This window comes from Microcaecilia unicolor, chromosome 6 (assembly GCF_901765095.1).
Source record: "Microcaecilia unicolor chromosome 6, aMicUni1.1, whole genome shotgun sequence".
In the NCBI taxonomy this organism is placed as follows: domain Eukaryota; kingdom Metazoa; phylum Chordata; class Amphibia; order Gymnophiona; family Siphonopidae; genus Microcaecilia; species Microcaecilia unicolor.
Window position 1 is genome coordinate 270008333 of NC_044036.1, and position 14969 is coordinate 270023301.

At 50.0% G+C, this 14969-nt stretch overlaps 1 protein-coding gene across 3 annotated transcripts in view; it reads right to left on the minus strand.

Moving 5' to 3' along the window:
• GOLGA1 (golgin A1) overlaps positions 1 to 11984 on the minus strand; it is a 125057-nt gene extending 113073 nt beyond the window's left edge. For 2 of the 3 annotated variants that reach the window (XM_030207391.1, XM_030207388.1), the window contains exon 1: positions 11902 to 11984. The gene's annotated coding sequence lies outside the window, so the exon portion shown is untranslated. Of the gene's footprint in view, positions 1 to 11887 lie in introns of all 3 variants that reach the window. The other variant, XM_030207390.1, reaches the window with a different exon arrangement.
• Positions 11985 to 14969: the final 2985 nt, after the last annotated feature.

Here is a 14969-nt window from a genome sequence, read left to right on the forward strand (position 1 = left end):
GAATTGAGGTTGAAGGGGGGCAGACTCAGGAGTAATGTCAGGAAGTATTTTTTCAAGGAAAGGGTGGTGGATATGTGGAATGCCCTCCTGCGAGAGGTGGTGGAGATGAAAACGGTAATGGAATTCAAACGTGCATGGATAAACACAAAGGAATCCTGATTAGAAGAAATGGATCTACAGAATCTTAGTGGAGATTGGGGGCGACACTGATATTTGTTGAGTAAAACCGGTGCAGGGCGGACTTCTACGGTCTGTGCCCTGATCGTGACTGAATAGATATGAATGGGCTGGAGTGTAAATTTTAAGGGGCTTCGACGTTAGCTTCAGAACTTTTAGTACAGGAACAGTGCTGGGTAGACTTTTATGGTCTGTGCCCTGAGAAAGGCAGGGAGAAATCAAACTCTGGTATACATATAAAGTATTACATACCATGTAAAATGAGTTTATCTTATTGGGCAGACTGGATGGACCGTTCAGGTCTTTATCTGCCGTCATTTACTATGTTACTATGATTACTTGTTTTACATGTTGATGTTTATCTGTTTATTTTATAGATTTGATGGTTATAATACAAATTTGTTTTCATGCCTATGTTTCTTCCAACAGACCTACTTACTTATAGAATGTTTGCTGAAATACACCTCCAAAATATCCATGTTGAAAATAATCTTCCAAAGTATGGGGTCCTTTTACTAAGGTGCGCTGAAAAATGGCCTGCCGTTTTTGGGTGCGTGCAGAATTATTTTTCAGCGTACCTGCAAAAAAACGCCTTCTTTAAAATTTTTGTCGAAAATGGACGTGCGGCAAAATGAAAATTGCCGTGCATCCATTCTTGGTCCGAGACCTTAATGTCAGCCACTGACCTAGCAGTAAAGTCTCACGCTGTAACCGGGCTGTAATGACCTACACGCGTCAAATGCCACTTGGTGCATGCCAGAAAAATCAAAATTATTTTTCAGACGCGCATATCAGATGAGTGCCAAAAATGAAATTACCACAAAAGCAATGCGGTAGCTGGGCGGTAACTCCATTTTGGTGCATGTTGGGCGCGCATAGACACTTATGCAGCTTAGTAAAGGTAAAATTATGTATCATACCTGATAATTTTCTTTCCATTAATCATAGCTGATCAATCCATAGACTGGTGGGTTGTGTCCATCTACCAGCAGGTGGAGATAGAGAGCAATCCTTTTGCCTCCCTATATGTGGTCATGTGCTGCCGGAAACTCCTCAGTATGTCGATATCCAAGCTCCATCCGCAGGACTCAGCACTTAGAGAATTACACCCACAAAGGGACACTCTGCCCAGCTCACCACCGCCGAAACGGGGGAGGGGAATTAACCCAGCTCATCCCCACACAAGTGGGGGAGGGGAATCCGTCCAGCTCATCCCCGCAGAGCGGGGAGGGACACCACCCCGCCGATGCAGGGGGATCTGGCTTATCCTGCAACCGCAACCGCGGGAGGAGCTGACTGACCCTAACACCGCCGAAGCGGGAGGGGTACAAAGCTGCCCTACAGCCGCACGAAGCGGGAGGGAGCGCCGGCAGAATCTATGTCTCAATCCAGCCCCGTAAAACGGAGGGGAGAGGAATGCAGCAGCTCACTGTAACACAAACTCGTCTCAACTCTTGAAGAATCCAATTGAAAAAACTTGAACACGAAGTCCTCCTGAACAGGAACTGAAGACTAAACTTGAACCTGAAATGCAACCAGAATATAAACAGTACAGATATCTGGGAGGGGCTATGGATTGATCAGCTATGATTAATGGAAAGAAAATTATCAGGTACGATACATAATTTTACCTTCCATATCATCATGCTGATCAATCCATAGACTGGTGGGATGTACCGAAGCAGTACTCACCCAGGGCGGGACATTGAAATCCCTGACCGCAACACTGAAGCTCCAAACCGGGCCTCCGCCCGAGCAGCCACAGTCAAACGGTAATGCCTGGAGAAGGTATGGGCCGATGCCCAAGTTGCCGCCTTGCAAATCTCTTCCAAGGAGACGGACCCGGCCTCTGCCATCGAGGCCGCCTGAGCTCTAGTGGAGTGAGCCTTCAGCTGGATAGGCGGCACCTTCCCCGCGGCCACATAAGCCGCTGCAATGGCTTCCTTGACCCATCTTGCCACTGTAGGCTTAGCAGCCTGCAGACCCTTACGAGGACCTGCAAACAGGACAAACAGATGATCCGACTTCCGGAAATCATTGGTCACTTCCAAGTATCTGATGATGACTCGTCTCAGATCCAGATATTTGAGAGCAGAGTATTCCTCTGGGTAGTCCTCCCTACGAAAGGAAGGGAGACAGAGCTGCTGATTCACATGGAAGCGAGAAACAATCTTGGGCAGGAAGGAAGGCACTGTGCGAATAGTCACTCCTGCCTCAGTGAACTGCAGAAAAGGCTCTTGACATGAGAGTGCCTGGAGCTCGGAAACTCTTCTGGCTGAAGTGATAGCCACCAAAAAGACTGCTTTCAACGTCAGTTCTTTTAGAGATGCCCTCGACAAGGGTTCAAAAGGCGGCTTCTGCAAGGCTCTTAGCACCAGGTTGAGATTCCACGCAGGCACCACTGAGTGCAGAGGAGGGCACAGGTGATTAACTCCCTTGAGAAAACGCACCACATCTGGCTGCGAAGCCAGGGAAGCACCCTTTAGGCGGCCCCTGAAGCAAGCCAGAGCTGCTACCTGGACTTTAAGGGAACTGAGCGACAGGCCTTTCTCCAGACCTTCTTGCAGGAACGCCAACACTGAAGAAATTGGAGCAGTGAAGGGAGAAAGTGAGCATGCTTCACACCACGCTGCAAAGGTACGCCAAACCCTGGCGTAAGCAGTAGAAGTAGAGCGCTTCCTCGCTCTCAGCATAGTGGCGATGACCTTGTCTGAGAAGCCCTTCTTCCTCAGACGCTGCCGCTCAATAGCCAGGCCGTAAGACCAAAGGGGGAGGGATCCTCCATCACCACGGGACCCTGATGCAACAGGCCCTGCTCCACTGGCAGTCGCAGAGGGTCGTCCACTGAGAGCCTGATCAAGCCCGCATACCAGGGACGTCTGGGCCAGTCCGGACCCACCAGGATTATCCGGCCCGGATGCTTTGCCACCCGGTCTAGCACCCTGCCCAACATGGGCCAGGGCGGGAACACATAGAGAAGCTCCTGTGTCGGCCACTGTTGGAGAAGAGCATCTACTCCCAGGGATCGAGGGTCCCGTCCTCTGCTGAAAAAGCGCGGCACTTGGCAATTGGCCGATGACGCCATCAGATCTAGGCTCGGCTGGCCCCAGCGCTTCGTGATGTCCAAGAACGCCTGAGCCGATAACTGCCACTCTCCGGGATCCAAGGTATGACGACTGAGAAAGTCCGCCTTGACATTCATGACTCCGGCAATGTGGGCCGCTGACAGCTGCTCCAGGCTCGTTTCCGCCCACTGGCATAGATTCATGGCCTCCTTGGCTAGAGGGGCGCTCTTGGTACCTCCCTGGCGGTTGACATAGGCCACAGCCGTGGCATTGTCCGACAGGACCCGTACTGGCTTCAACGCCAGTACCGGGAGCAATAGCGCCAACCGAATGGCTCTGAGTTCCAGGAGGTTGATAGACCACTTTGCCTCTGCAGGAGACCAGAGCCCCTGCACTGTCCTTCCCAAGCAGTGGGCTCCCCAGCCCGTCAAAGAGGCGTCCGTCGTGACGACAATCCACTCCGGGTCACAAGAGGCATCCCTGCAGACAACTTGTCTGTCTTCAGCCACCAGCTCAGCGCCTTGCGCACTGCTGGGTCCAAGGGAAGGCGCACAGCATAATCCTCCGACACCGGAGTCCAGCGCTGCAGCAGAGAGTGTTGTAGTGGTCTCATATGAGCCCTGCACCAGGGCACTACTTCCATCGTGGCCGTCATAGAGCCCAACAGCTGCCCATAGTCCCAAGCCCGAAGCGGAGAGGCTACTAGGAACTGGTCCACCTGAGCCTGAAGTTTGACAATCCGATTGTCCGGCAGGAACACTCTGCCCACTTGGGTGTCGAATCGAACTCCCAGATACTCCAGGGACTGAGTCGGGCGCAGCTGGCTTTTCTCCCAGTTGATGATCCACCCCAGGGAGCTCAAAAGAGCAATCACCCGGTCCACAGCTTTGCCGCACTCTGCATAAGAGGGGGCTCGGATCAACCAGTCGTCCAGATAAGGATGGACTTGTACTCCTTCCTTTCGCAGGAAGGCCGCGATGACCACCATTACTTTGGAGAAGGTCCGCGGAGCAGTAGCTAACCCGAACGGGAGGGCTCTGAACTGGAAGTGTCGGCCCAGAACTGCAAAACGCAGAAAGCGTTGATGAGGAGGCCAGATGGGAATATGCAAGTACGCTTCCTTGATGTCCAAGGATGCCAGGAACTCCCCTGCCTTCACTGCCGCTATAACAGAGCGGAGAGTCTCCATGCGAAAGTGCCGAACTTTCAGGGCCCGATTGACCCCTTTGAGGTCGAGAATAGGCCGTACAGAACCTCCTTTCTTTGGTACCACAATGTAAATGGAGTAACGTCCCTTGCCAAGCTGATTTTCTGGCACCGGAACGACCGCACCCAGGCGGATCAGATTGTCCAAGGTCTGCTGCACTGCCACAGCTTTGACCGGAGACTTACAGGGAGAGAGTACAAACCCGTCTCTTAAGGGTCGGCAGAACTCTAGCTTGTAGCCGTCTCTGATGACTTCCAGCACCCAAGCGTCTGAAGTTACCCTGGTCCACTCACCCAGAAACGAGGACAGGCGTCCTCCAATCTGCACTGGGCCATGGACCAGGACCCCGTCATTGGGTACGAGACCCTGGGGGAGGACCGGAGGGCGCACCTCCGGGACGGCGGTCTCTGCGAAAAGAATGCTGCTTGGGGGAGAAGTTCCTCTTGAAGGAAGAGGGGGCAGAGGAGCCCGACTTGCCCGGGCGGTACCGACGGGCTTCCTGAAACCGTCCTCTGGAGATACCGGGGCGAGCACTGGCCCAAGCCCTGACCTCTGGTAACCTCTTGCCCTTAGACGTGCCGAGATCGGTCACAATTTTGTCCAGCTCGACCCCAAAGAGCAGCTTGCCTTTAAAAGGCAACTTAGCCAGGCGGGACTTAGAGGCGTGGTCAGCAGACCAATGTTTCAGCGAAAGCCACCGCCGCGCAGAAACTGCCTGAGCCATACCTTTAGCCGAGGCTCTCAAGACATCATACAGTAAGTCTGCCAAATAAGCCAAGCCCGATTCCAGGGCCGGCCAATCAGCCCTCAAGGAAGGATCTGAGGGGGAAGCCCGCTGCACAATCGTCAGGCACGCCCTGGCCACATAGGAGCTGCAAACTGAGGCCTGCAAACTTAAGGCAGCCACCTCGAAGGACGACCTTAAGGCCGCCTCCAATCTTCTGTCTTGGGCGTCCTTTAGGGCCGTGCCACCTTCCACCGGCAACGCCGTTTTCTTAGTCACCGCAGTGATTAAAGAATCCACGGTAGGCCATAGATAGGCCTCCCGTTCACTTTCAGGCAAAGGATAGAGGCGGGACATAGCCCTAGCCACTTTGAGGCTCGCTTCCGTGACATCTCATTGAGCCGAAATTAAGGTGTGCATGGCATCATGCACGTGGAAGGTTCTAGGCGGGCGCTTCGTCCCCAGCATAATGGCGGAGCCAACAGGGGCTGAGGGAGAGACGTCCTCTGGAGAGGAAATCTTCAAAATGCTCATGGCCTGCACTAACAGGTTGGGCAAATCCTCTGAGCGAAAGATCCGCGCTGCAGAGGGGTCATCCGCTCCATCCGAGCGGGAATCCGTCTCCTCCAAGGAATCCCCAAAGGACCGTTGGGAGAACTCAGATACGCTGCCCTCATCTACATCAGAGGAGACAGAGTCCTCTAAGGCCTGGGAATCCACCCGAGGGCGTTTACTTCCGGGGGCCTCAACCCCTTTATCGGACAAGGGAGCAGGGGCAGCGTTTTGCATAAGGAAGGCCTGATGCAGCAGCAAAATAAACTCGGGGGAGAAACCCCCCAGACTGTGCACTTCAGCAGCCTGGGCCACAGCCCTAGACGCACCCTCAACCGGCGCTCGCAAGAGCGGGGGAGAAACATGCTGCGCATCCAAGATGGCGTCCGGCACAACACTCCGTGAAGGAGCTGCGCGGGAAGAACGGCGCTTAACTTTAGCCGCTTTTTTGCCGTCGCCCAAATCAAGGGCGGCCATGGCATTAACGTCTCCCAGCTCAAGGGCGGCCCAAGAAGAAGCCGTCCGAGCAGAGTGGCCGGCCAAGATGGCGGAGGCAAGCAGCGGGGGATGGGCGTTTATGGCGGGAAAAACCGCCGCACCGCAGGAAGACCCGGGACACTGACCGGCCTCCAAACTGACACCCAACAAGGGCGAATCAGACTTTAAGACCCCCGCATCCCCGCTAGAAGCGCACACGCGGTCCGGGGAGCGATTCTTCGCGCCCTCGCCCTCCGACGCCATAGGCCACGTGGAGATCGATTGGGGAACCCCCTGCCCGCTATAAAAAGGTAAAAATTACCTGCTTCTCGCTCCGAGCTGTAACGAACTGGTGTCCCAGTGAGTAGCTGCAATAAACGTTTAAATAAACGTCGAAATAAACGCCCTTAAGCACGTCCCAAATTTTTTTTTTTTTTTTTTAACGGAGCCAGCGGGAGGGGGGAGAAAAGGAGGGACCTGTCGCCACCAGGTTTGCACTTGCTCAAGAAGAGCCCTCAACCCCAGGTACTCAACAAAACCTAAAACTTAGGCTTGGAGACCTAGGCAGAGCTGCTGCTGTGTGTGACCACCACCTGCTGAGATAGAGAACATACTGAGGAGTTTCCGGCAGCACATGACCACATATAGGGAGGCAAAAAGATTGCTCTCTATCTCCACCTGCTAGTAGATGGACACAACCCACCAGTCTATGGATTGATCAGCATGATGATATGGAAAGGGCCCTTATATTGGAATTTGTACAATTAACTCTGAAGTGTTTCCATTTTGCTGTCTGGTATCTAGTCAAACACAATGGCACACAGAACTTTAGAATAACCTAGTACTAGGGCAATGAATTCATTAATTTTTCATCAACATGCAGGTCTAGGATACAACAGTGCAGCAGAGTTACTCCAGGTGCTTAACTGGCAGGCTTCCAAGCCAGCAAAAGGACACTAGCTGTATAAATGACTCCAGTATTAAAGGAGGCACAGGTTTCCTTAAATATCTTCCAACTTTGGGAAAATGGAACTGGCCTAAGCTCTCAGTTACTGGAACAGAAAACCTTACTGAGTTTCAGTATCACAACAGGATTTCTGGCACATTCACTTTCAAAATGATGGGTCAAATGAAGCACAGACTAACTATTCAAAAGATTTGACAAGGCAATAAAAAAAAAAAAAAAACAGTTGTAAATTACTAAGAAAACTTGTATTCTAAGTGTCCAATTGAGTTCTTACACATCACCAGCACATAAAATCAATTGGATCCAATACTTAAGATATTAACACCTAAATGTGTCTCAGAGTAATGATAACAACAACAGGGCTATCCAATGTCATTTTACATCTAGGTTCAGTAAAAACAACATTCCAAGTCACCCTTCAATATACAGGTTAAAGAGACTCTAGCTTTCTCAAAGACCAATACAGTTACTAGAACTGCGCTACACACATGGCCTTTAAAGAGTCACTGAACATATCCTTAACTGCAAGTCTGTCAACTACATTAACCAAATTACAAAGGACTGAAATACAAAACAATTCATGCATCCAGCTTCTCCTACCTAAGCGCACAACTATGGAATGGACTCCCAAAAGCTGTGAAAATAATCCATGACCATCTAAACTTCAGGAAATCACTAAAAACCACCCTCTTCAAAAAGGCTTATCCCACAACACAACACAACCAATGATCGTACTGGACAATATACAATCTTCATCCCTTCCATCCTCATGGTGCCTGATACACACCTACCTCACTTTGACACAATATAACCTGTATTTGTTATCAACCGACTGGTGAACGCCTGTTATGCAAGCCACACTGAGCCTACAAATAGGTGGGAAAATGTGGGTTACATATGTAACAAATAAATAAACTTCATTTACGCACAATTTTCTTCATGTACCACCTATTAAAAAATCTAATCAATTATATCAATAAATAAAATCATAATCCTGTTTATTGCACACACTCATATGTCTGTAGCTTTATCAGAGGAGACTACAGAGCTTGTTATCCCCCACTGCACAAGGCTGTTTCATAAAACGTGTGTACATGTGTTCCTGACTCCTCTGTCTCTGCTACAGGTATTTCTGTGTCTGCCTCCATGTCCACCTGCTAGTACACTTATGTCCATCAGGGGCAATTTCTCCAAATGGGTTAGTTTTCCACACACCATACATGACAGGAATGAACCTCACTCCTAAGACAGGGCATGCAGCGTATGATCTCAGTCTCTCAAATTTACTGTGAATGTCTGTATTTCTGGTGGGGGTAGTCTGTGTGTCTATTTCTGTGTTCACTTGCTAGTACATGTCTATTCGTCCCCATGTCTGCCTGCTGATAGACATACATCTGTCTCTCTGTACTTTAAGTGTGTGCCTCTGTGTCCATCTGCTGGCACGTCTGCCTGTCCGTCCGTCCGTCCATCCATCCATCCACTCTATATATGAGTCTCTGTGCCCCCCCCCCCCCCCCCCACTAGTACACATATGTTTGTGTTTGTCTGTGTGTCCACCTCTGGGTTCACCTGCTGGTATGCATATGTCTGTGTCTCCACCTCTGTATACACCTGCTGGTACATGTCTGTCCCCTTGTCCACCAACTGGCACACATCTGTTCTTCTTCTCTATGTGTCTGTCCATCCCTTCTGTGTGTGCCCACCTGCCAGTACATGTCAATCTGTGTCTCTCGCTGATGCCTATACAGAAAGCCACACAGAGTGCAATACTGTGCCATGCAGAAAGTATATACAATTTTTATGTGCACAGGAATTACATGCTAATTGGAGGGAGCCTTCTGGATGCATGCACACAAAGGGCCCATGTCAGAACAAAAATGAAAGTGTCAGCACACATTGGTGCCTGTTCTGCATATATTAGCCTCACAAAAATTTCTTACACAGAACATTTTTCCTAGGCTAATATTTATGCACAGAACAGGTACCGATTTGAGCCCACAAGCTCCAACAATCTTTTAAACTTGCAGACACTTCTTTCCAGTAGCAGAAGACAAAACTGGCATAGGTGATGGGGGTGTGAGGGGGGTAAAGTTATCAACGTGGGATACCATTAGGATGGGTTATTTTACCACAGGTCCCATTTTATTGCAATGAGACCTAGAGGGGCATAATTGATAGGGACGCGAAGTTTTGCTGAGGACGTCCTCGCAAAACGTCCCGGTGGAGGGGCGGGAAAACCCGTATTTTTGAAACAAGATGGGCATCCATCTTTCATTTCGATAATACGGTCGGGGATGCCCAAATCTTGACATTTAGGTTGTCCCTAGAGATGGTCATCCTTAGACTTTGTCGTTTCTGATTTTCAGCAATAATGGAAACTAAGGATGCCCATCTCAGAAATGACCAAATGCAAGCCCTTTGGTCGTGGGAGGAGCTAGCATTCATAGTGCACTGGTCACCCTCACATGGCAGGACACCAACCGGGCACCCTAGGGGGCACTGCAGACTTCAGATATTGCTCCCAGGTACATAGCTCCCTTACCTTGTGTGCCGAGCCCCCCCAACCCCACTACCCACAACTGTACATCACTACCATAGCCCTTACAGGTGAAGGGGGGCACCTAGATGTGGGTACAGTACACCACTACCATAGCCCTTACAGGTGAAGGGGGGCATCTACTTGTGGGTACAGTGGATTTCTGGTGGGTTTTGGAGGGCTCGAATTTACCACAAATGTAACAGGTGGGGGGGGGGATGGGCCTGGGTCCACCTGCCTGAAGTGCCCTGCACCCACTAAAACTGCTCCAGGGACCTGCATACTACTGTGATGGACCTGAGTATGACATTTGAGGCTGGCATAGAGACTGTGGAATAAATGGGATTGAAGGTCAGCTGGGGATGGAATGAGTGGAATGTTTTGGCTGTAATTATGTGTTGATATTCTCTGTTATGGGAAACAGGCTAGTTGTTTAAGTGGCACAAAAGATTTTTAAAGATATTTTTTTGAGGGTGGGAGGGGGTTAGTGATCACTGGGGGAGTAAGGGAAGGTCATACCCGATTCTCTCCGGTGGTCATCTGGTCAGTTCGGGGCACCTTTTTGTGGCTTGGTCATAAGAAAATCAGGACCAGGTAAAGTCGTCCAAGTGCTTGTCAGGGACGCCCTTTTTTTTCCATTAAGGGTTGAGGATGCCCATGTGTTAGGCACGCCCAAGTCCCGTCTTCGCTACGCCTCCGACACGCCCCCATGAACTTTGGCCGTCCCTGTGATGGAAAGCAGTTGAGGACGCCCAAAATCGGCTTTCAATTATGCCGATTTGGGCAACTCTGTGAGGACGCCCATCTTCCGATTTGTTTTGAAAGATGGGCACCCTCTTTCAAAAATAAGCCTGCTAGTTACTAGTAACCTTGGTTAACAGTAAAACAACATATCTTGATGGTAGTCACCACTAACCCTGCCCCGGAGGTGGAAAAATATTTCTTGCACTGTGCACACGTCAAATGCCACTGTGTTCTACTCTGCATTACGGCAAAATAGTTGATGGCCTCATTACCATACATTTTAATACAATGTGCAGCTAACTCCTGTGCTTAGCCCAAGGAGGTTTAATTGCTTCCCTATGCAGCTGCCACCATCTTGATATGCTCAAAATACATTACTTTGTAAGTCAGCATATCACTGCCCACTGGCTTCTGGCCAGATAATGGGCCAAGCACGCTCCCACCGTCTTCTGCAATTAAATCTCATTGGCTCAACCTGTTTCTCCATTGCACAGCCATTAATAAGCCTGCACAATCCTCAGTAACCGCTCAGTAACAGTTACTGAATCAGCCCCATTACACACACACACATCTGTCTATCAGCTCCATATGCCTGCTGGTAACCGTCTCTTCTTGCCACTCTAGGTGTCCATCCACCAGCCGCTACCTGTCCGTCTCTTATTACCCTCTGGGTGGCCGTCCCTCTGCCGGTACCCGACCGTCTATCCTTCCCCCTCTGGGTTTCCGTCCATATGTCGGTACACGGCCGTCTGTCCTTCCCCCTCTGGTTGTCCGTCCACCTGCCAGTACACGGCCGTTTGTCCTTTCCCCTCTAGGTGTCCGTCCACCTACTGGTACAAGTCCATTTATCCTTTCTACTCTAGGTGTCCATCCGCCTACCGGTACACATCCATCTGTCCTTTCCCCTCTAGCTGTCAAGTAGAGCCAGGCCAAAACCAGGATGTGGGGATTCTACCAAAATTGAATCTGACCCCAAAACTGGCCACTGAATTTTGGCAGAAACTGAAGCTGAAAATGAAACTGAATGGGATACATGTAACAGCAGGTGATCTGACACCTAGAGGGAAAAAGACTGATGGCCATGTATTGGCAGGTGGAGGGATAGACGGTGTCCATTTGTCCCTCCCTCTTTGTGTTTGTCCCTCTTCCTTTGGGTGTCAGTCCACCAGCTGGTACATATGCCTTGGTCCGTCTGTCCACCTAATGGTACACATCCCTCTTATCCCTTCTCCTCTAGGTGTATATCCACCTGCAGGTACACGTCCCTCCCCCTAACATGTCACACAACACATGCATTCGGGGATCGGTCTCCCCTTCCCACGTCTCAGTCTGCCATCTCGCTCTCCCCGGTCCAATGTGTGTCCCCCCCCCCTCTCCTCCTTGTCAGCGATGCGGCATATCTTCCTCAAACTCCCCCATCCTACCCTCACACTTATACCTGAGGCCGCCTACCATCAGTCCTGCAGCTTTCTTTCTCCGGTGCCCCGTCACCTCTGACACACAACTTCTTTCCCTCGGATGCGTCCCGCCTTTCCGGAAACAGGAAGTTAAGTCAGAGGGGGAGGAGGACGATGGAAAGGAGGTTTGACAACGTTGTTTTGCATCAAAGGAGGGCGGGATGCCGGCAAAGGAAAGATGCGGAGCCTATTGCGGTCGATCTGAAAGCCAAGTTGGAAGTAGAGACTTGCACGGAAGGGAGTTTGAGTAGATGAAGTGCCTGTGGGTTCACGTGGGTGTGTTGTGTACGAGCCATTCAGTGACCAACTACCTATCCAGGGTCCTCCAAAACGTCCCAAGCATCGCCACTGCGTCCTCCTCCCGCTTCCTCCGCTCGCTCCTTCAATAATTCAGCGCAGCTGCACTTGTAGGTTTTAATGACAGGAGATGGCGTGAGCATATCTTGCTCATCTGGGCTGAAGGCAGTGGGCGGAGCTTGCCGCCATATTGGCCAGCAATATATTCTCTCTGTTTGGATCGGGAGGGGTGATGTTAAGGGGAATTTTCGAAGGGTTATATTCAAAATGTATTTGTCTGTGCTTCAGAGCTTTCTTTGTTATTTGCAGTGCTGTGTAGTGGGATTTCGGAGCTGCACTATATGCCTTTATTTTTTCCGTTCATATAGAAATATCTTTATTGTCATCATAAGGAAAAATAAAGGCATAAAACGCAGCACAAATCCACAATACATTACAAATAACAAAGCAAGCTCTGGAGCACCGACAAATACATTTTAAATATAATCCCCCCCCCCCCCCCCCCCCCCCCCCATTCACAGACGCCTCGAAAAATCCCCACGATCCCCTTCTAAAGAACAGAATGCAAAACCTAGGAGGTTTAATAAAACATTGTTTTCAAGAGTTAGTGTGTTTTGCACTGGCCAATATGGCAGTTAAGTTGGGGGGGCGGGCTTCAACTTTTTGATGTCATGCCATAAACCGCCTTCGTTGCAGTAAGGATCACACTTACACATGCACGGGCCAGTACCATCAGAGATCACCATACGCGTGCAGCAGTAGATCAGGTGATTATCTCTGATGCTGCTGGCCCATGCTAGTGTCAGTGTGAGCCTTGCTGCAGAGAATGACAAGGGGATAAAATTTGTCCCCGCCCCATCTCCATGGGTTCTGTCTCCGTCCCCATCCCATCTCCATCCCTGTCCTGTCTCCAGTGGTGTAGCCACAGGTGGGCCTGGGTGGGCAAGAACATTTGGTGCCCACCCACTTCTTACCTAGGCCCACCCAAAATCTGTTGTCTGGCTACGCCCCTGCCTGTCTCCGTCCCATCCCAGTGGGCTTTGTTTTCATCTGTAGAAGCCTCAAACACATATGATTTTATATTTAAATCTTTTTATTGAAGTATAAAAAGGAACAATATGGTGTGCAACTGTTGTGTATAAATTACAAATAGAAAACAATAACAACTAGCAGCTATAATAACTCTCCCACCACCACCCTCTACCCTTCCAACCCCAACAATAGATGACTTCTACTACCCCAAGGAATCCTAATCCACCCTGTTAAATTGTCTAGGGGTACAAAATACAACACATTCTGTATGCCCTAGAGGAGAGAAATACGCCCTATGAAGCACTGTTATGATTTTTTAATCTGTGAATGAATAAGAAGTCATCAACAATCTCAGGATTCAGTGTAGCTCTCCTGTCTTCCACAGTCCCTCCTGCAATAGAAGAAGTCTTCCTAGAAGATGTACTGGTAGCAGGATGTACAGAATCCCCGATACAAATTTTGCTAGCTGTGCAGCATGTTTGCTTGTTTTTCCAAAAAATAAAAACATTGTCGTCTGCATCAATCAAACATAAATAACAGTCCAGTTCATTAACAGGCTTCAAAGTAGAAAGTGACATGGGGACAAAGTTTATCCCCGTCCTCACGGGTTCTGTCCCCACCCCCAACCCATCCCCGTGGAATCTGTCCCCGTCCCTGTGTCATTTTCTACCTTTGCTGCCTCAGCCTGGGCACAGAGCAAGTGCAGCTGTACGGAATTATTGAAGCAAGGACTTGTAGGACTGGCTGCACAGTGCTAGTTAATCGTGGTTTACCACCAAAGCGGTAAGTGCTAAATAATGCACTGGGGGCGTTATAATCAGTGGTGTAGCCAGACTTACTATTTTGGGCGGGGCCTTCCAAAAATCCCTCCCCTTAGCATTCCTCAGTCCTCCCCCTCCCCCCCCTCCCGCCATGCCCTAAAGACCAGCATCTGCCCCGTCTCTGAAACCCCCTCCCCTGTCCCTCCCTGGTGTACCTCAGAGGTGTCCAGGCCACAGCAATTCATCTAATCTATGCATTCTTTTAAAGATCACTGAAGGGATGCTTGCTTGGACCTGCTCTTCATGTTACACCCTTGCTGCACAGTGCTAGTTAACTGTGGTTTGCCACCAAAGAGATAAGTGGTAAATAATGCATTGGGGGGGGGGGGGTGTTGTAAGAAGTGGTATAGCCAGAAATACTATTTTTGGGTGGGCCTTTCCAACACCCCTCCCCTTTAGCTCAGTATTCCTCATTCCTTCCCACCCCACCCCACCTCCCTTGCGCCTTAAAGACCGGCATCTGCCCCCACTCTGAACCTCCCCCCATCCCTCCCCGGAGTACTTCAGAGGTGTCCCAGCGGCCACACTCAATTCATCTAATCTATGCATTCTTTCAAAGATCACGGAACAGATGCTTGTGTGGACTAGCTTTCCATTTTACACCCTTGTCAACTGGTTTCAGATCCTCCCACAGCACTAAAACTGCAGTTACTGCACTCCTGAGTGAACTCCACTCTCCACTGGATGCAGGTGATATCTCTCTCCTGCTTTCACTGGATCTTTCATTTGTCTTTGATCTTGTGGTTCACTCCCTTCTTCTCTCACATCTAGCTTCCTTGGGATTTTGAGTGCTTTCACCGTTCTCTTCTTTTCTCACAGTACCTTCATTCTTGGTCTGATCTGCTTCATCCTCACCCATGAATATTCCTCTCTGGTGTGAGGTCCCTCAAGGCTCGATCCTTTCTCCCCTACT